Here is a 5,629-nt window from a genome sequence, read left to right on the forward strand (position 1 = left end):
AGCATCCCTGCTAATTTAAAAAATATATATATGTCGGTGCTGCATCCCTGTGAGCCCTTGCTCCACTGCGCCATCAGCTTTGGGTGATCCACATGACCAAAGTTACATCAGTTTTACAACCCTTTCCAGAGGGTGGCTGTGTTAGTTTATTAGAGCAAAAGCAACAAAGGGGGTTGTAGAACCTTAAGGGGTAACACATTTGTTCTGGCAGACGTTTTTGTGGGCTATAGCACAGTTCATCAGACGCATGGAGTATTGTGGAGAGTTTCAGGTAGATACAGTGTGTATGCGGGGTGGGGGGAATTGTAAATATTGAAGTCAGAAGGAAATGAAATGAAGAAAGTGACAATTGCATTATCAACAGCAGGCATTCTCAGTATGCCTGATAACACGAATGTCCTGGCACTAGTAAGCCAAAAAACACATGTAATTGTTAACCAGGTCCCAGGACATGGTCTGAAGGCACATGAAGCAGCCACCTTGCTGAAGCTAAGCAGGTCTGAGACTGGTCAGTGCTTGGAGGGGAGACCACCTGGGAACCACATGTAGCCACCTTGAGTTCTATGATGGAAGAAAGGTGTCATATAAATGTATAAATAAAATAAATCCCTTTATCCTAATTATGCCTGTTGGATTAAACTGATTAAGTGTTTTGGCACTCCACCCCCCACCCCCACCCCAAAATTCTGGAAACAGTACTTTGCTGAGGGTGTTGAGATCCCTAGCCCAAACTCACTAAACTATCATCCCCACTGCTGACTTATTCTTATGAGAACATAAGTAGAGCTGTGCTGGATCAGACCCAAGCCCTGCCTAATCCAGAATTGGATTCCTGCAGTGGCAAACTAGATGCCCACAAGGAGGACATGACCCTGGAAATAATACAGTATATGTCCATCATGACTAATAGCAATTGATAGACTTATCATCCATGAACCTCTTTGTTTTTAATCCCTAAATTAAAAATAAATGGTGGCAGTTGCTTGTATCCCCAACAACTGGCACACAGAGGAATACTGCCCCGTCTTTAGTGTAGATCAGGCATGTTGAACCTCTCTCAGCCTGTGGGCCAAGTTCTATTTTGGAGATGCTCACAGAGGCCACATCCCAGTGGAGGGTGGGGCTGAAGGTAAAAGGGGGGAGGGCCAATACCAAAACATTCCAGCAAACTCACCATGTCCCGAAGCTGGATTTTCAGCAGCGTAAGCTGTTGCTTAGTTAGCCTCAGATGTCCAAAGAATGGCTTGAAATAGCCCCATGAGATTTGCTAAATTAAGCACAGAGTCTCTGACCTCTCAGCTCAGACTCTGTGTGTCTCTAGTGATTATAGGAGGGAGGTGAAGCCCTTGGAAGGTCATCAACATTTGCTTTAAAATATTCTAGCAGTAACTGGGTAGGGGTAGGGAGTAGGTAGGTCAAAGAACAGAACTTGGTGGATTGTGATTCCAGCAGAGATAATAGCAAATGCGTGAAGTGAACATGTGGGGAATTGACTGTGAGAGAAATTCCTGCCGACGTGTCATCTCACCTCATTGTTCTGCCATCATCTACCACTGTGTCTCACCATTCAGTAGCACCTGTGGGAGACCGCTGTGGATGAAGAACAATATTTCCTCTGAAACAACATGTGCTTCCTCCTGGATGGCCAGGTTGAGGCTATGACCAAGAGCAAGCTTTTTTGTAAATGGCTTTTAAACTTTTTATATTGTATTTAATGTTTTCACTTCTGTAAACCATCCAGAGAGCTTCGGCTATGGGGCGGTATAGAAATGCAACAACAACAGTAGCAGCTTTGGCTGATCTACTAGCAACATCCCTTCCTAGGAATAAAAAGAGTAAGCCCTGGGGTGCATACCCTGATAATCTTTCAACTTGGGTACTATAATGCCCTTGAAGACAGTTTGGAAGCTTCAGTTAGTTCAGAATCCAGCAGCCAAGTTGAACAGTATCTGGTGTTCACCACAGGAAGCATATAACACCTGCTGTATATGAGGTCATAAGAACATAAGAGCATAAGAAGAGCCCTGCTGGATCAGACCAAGGGTCCATCTAGTCCAGCATTCTGTTCACACAGCGGCCAACAAGCTGTCCACGTGGCTGTTGATTTGTTTCCAGGCAAAATTCAAGGTATTGATGCTTGCCTTTAAATCACTTCTGTATCTAGGCCTGGGATACTTGAGGGAGCACTTTCTCCCTTACATTGTATACAGGTTGCAGGCATCAGGGATTGGCATTTTGGAGCACCTGCGGGGGGGGGGCTTTTGACTCCCCCACCCCCAGCCTCTTCACTGTCCCATTCTGTAGTTCCTTGAGGCTTGAATCTGGTAGCATCTGATGTCAGTCAGATCAGCGGGAAGAAAATGGCACCTTGAATGGCTCCAAGTGGGTCCTGCTGGCTGGAACTTTCTTCTACTAGAAGAATAGGAGGATGTTGTCTCAGCAGGTAGCCAAAGCCAACTGAAGCTTTCTGTAGGCTGACAAGACCAGTACTACAATTAGCTTTGCCCCTCCAGGATGATCGTACTGGACTGTTAAATGGCTCTTACCTGATTTTGTAGCCTGAGATCTCTGCAAGGCTGGGGAGATGGAGTTTCTTCCAGGGACTGATTCTTTGAGCCAGAGTATGAAGGCAGGGCTGTGTCCTCTGGCCAGGAGGGCCCTGAATAATAAGGCACTGATTGCCCTATCCCCAAGGAAGTAGCCTGTTCCTTATCCACATGTGCATCTTATGCACATCTGCTGCACACTGGAAGGTCCAAGGGTCAGGGATCATGACACTGGCCCTGTGCTTCCTCTTCCTTGCTGTCTCTGCCTATTCACTTGCCCTCTTGGAGCATGTAACCAATTACATGAGTCAGTGAGGAGATGAGCGGCAGCCTCCAAAGCCTGCCATGTCAGTCAACTCCTGCCTTACCAGGAATAAGTTGTCTTGTGGGCCAAGGACAAAGAAGTTCAGGTTAGCAGGGGAGCTGTCCAGCATGGGGCATAAGGAGAGAGATGTTATTTCAGCATGGGGCATAAGGAGAGAGATGTTGTTTCAGCAATGGCCAGGCTCCAACTGAGCAGCTTTACAGGTAATAGTGCTTCCCCACCCCTTCCTTGCTTGTTTTTAGGACCTGGATCCCAAGCATGCTTCCTCCTCATAACTAGGGCTCAGGGATATATGATGTCCTGCCAGGTGGGCACTGTGCTTCCCTCCCTGGGCCTCCATCTGGACATGCTGCTGCCTATGTTCCTGGGGTCCTGGTGCAGAGAAGGGACCATTTCATTTCATTTATGATATTCCTATACCACCCCATAGCTGGAGCTCTCTGGGCGGTTCAAAGGAATTAAAACCATAACAATACATTATACAAAACCATTTACATAAAAACATATAAACAGATAGCACACACAGACACAGCATAGATCTGCTTCTCTGCCCCTGCTTCTCTGCCCAGGGTGGGAGCCTGTGGTAGTCAGAAGTGGGCTTCTGGTGAGAGCTGGGGTGGCGGGGGGGGGGAGAACTGCTTTGCCACCTTCCCGGTGAGAGAGCATGAACATGAACCAATGGAAGAAGGCTACACAGCTAAGAAATAGCACTTTACTTGTTCTCTGCTTTATCTGGTTGACTAACAAGCCTGATGTCCTAACTGTGACCAGCAGCTGGTTACGACCACAAATTACAACTGTGACTGTGTTAGTTTGGTTGGGAGTGATTGTTGGATGAGTGGAGTGTATGTGTTGAATGGCTGATGGTTTATTTGCATGGTGGGTGGCTGTAGAGAGTGTGGGGGTATTTTTACAGCAGTAAGGATGTGCCTAGGAGACTCTAATGCGGGACCCATGGGGGGGGGGCACCACTATTCCAGTGACTTGGGGCAGAAGGAGATACGGCAGGAAGAGAAGGTTGGGACATCAAAGTAGAGTGGGTCATAGGTGTTTATACACTGTTCCCCTTCTACCCCCCTCCTCTAGCTCTCATGGAGCTGGTAGCTCTTCCACCATGCCCTCCTGTCTTGCAGTGCTACTATTTAATGCCAGATCAGTCAGTCTGCAATAAGACCGCACTCATTCATGATTTGATCATGGATGAGAGGGCCAATCTGGCATGTATTACTGAGACTTGGGTGGGTGAGCTGGGTGGAGTCAACCTGACTCAGCTCTGCCCACCTGGGTACTCAGTGCAGCACCAACATAGGTTGAAGGGCTGGGGGGGGGGAGTTGCAGTGGTTCATAGAACTTCCATCTCTATCACCTGGAGACCACTCCACCTTGGAGCAGGCCTTGAGGGGTTGCACCTGGTGTTGGGCCATAGAGGCAGATTGGGGATGCTGCTGGTGTACCGCCCACCCTGCTGCCCAGCATCCCCCCTGACTGAGCTGGTGGAGGCAGTCGCAGGTGTGGTGTTGGAGGAACCCAGGACAGTGGTTCTGGGTGACTTCAACTTCCATGCTGAGGCTGTTTCTGGAGTTCCAGCTCAGGACTTCATGGCCTCTATGACAACCATGGGGCTGTCTCAGTATGTCATCAGCCCAACACATGAAGCAGAGCACACCCTTGATTTGGTTTTTGCTCCAGCTTGTGAGATGGGTAGTCTGAAGATTAGGGGGCTCCAAGTAACCCCATTGCCATGGTCAGACCATTTCCTGGTGAGATTTGAACTTACGGTGTTACTCTCCTCCCATGGGGGTGGTGGACCTATTCGGATGGTCCACCCCAGGAGACTGGTGGAATCCAATGGATCTCTGAATGCTCTTGGGGATTTTCCAGTGGAGAGAGCTGGTGGTGATCCAGCCGAGGCCCTAGCCTCAATGTGGAACAGTGAGATGCGGAGGGCCATCGACTTGATTGCACCTGAGTGCCCTCTCCAGCACTGTGGAGCCCGTTCTGCTCCCTGGTATACTGGGGAGCTGAGGTCAATGAAACAGACTGGACGTTGGCTAGAGCGCAAATGGTACAAGACTCGAAGTGAAGACAACTGAGCATGCTCTAGAGTGCATAATTGTGCCTACTGTGTGGCAGTGCGGGCAGCAAAGCAGGTTTATTTTGCTGCCTCCATTGAGTCCTCAAGTAGCCATCCAGCAGAGCTCTTCCAGGTGGTCTGGCAGTTGTTAACATCTTCCCCAGTAAATGGGGCCCTGGCCCCATCGAGGACCTGCTGTGACCTTTTTGCATCGCACTTTGAGGACAAAATCACTTGTCTCCGCATCGACCTTGATGCTGTTGTTAGCGTGGTACCACTAGAGGTGTCTGATGCCACCATCTGCCCGATTTTGTGGGATCAGTTCCAGTTGTTACGGCCTGATGATGTGGACAAGGTTGGCTTATGTCAGGAGAGGTGCTCCATCAAGACAGCACACGTCAGTTCTTCCAGTGTCCCAACCAGACACCCTTTAAGGTCAGTAGAGGAGGCTTTGCTGGTCATTCCAAAATGAACAGAATGTTGCCATGGAGTACCCAGATGGCAGGCCTTCTTTGTAGCAGCACCCCCCCCTCCAATCTGGAAAACTGCCCTTCATGTAATTCAGGAAGTAGAAATGTGACATCTTTTAAACGCCTCCTGAAAACACACTTGTTCACCCAGGCTTCCCATGGGCTGTGAATTAATTATGCCACTCCATTTTACCGCTCCTTGATTTTTTTTTTT

This window comes from Heloderma suspectum, chromosome 8 (assembly GCF_057233095.1).
Source record: "Heloderma suspectum isolate Gila_16-S chromosome 8, 16-S_ref, whole genome shotgun sequence".
Lineage (NCBI taxonomy): Eukaryota > Metazoa > Chordata > Lepidosauria > Squamata > Helodermatidae > Heloderma > Heloderma suspectum.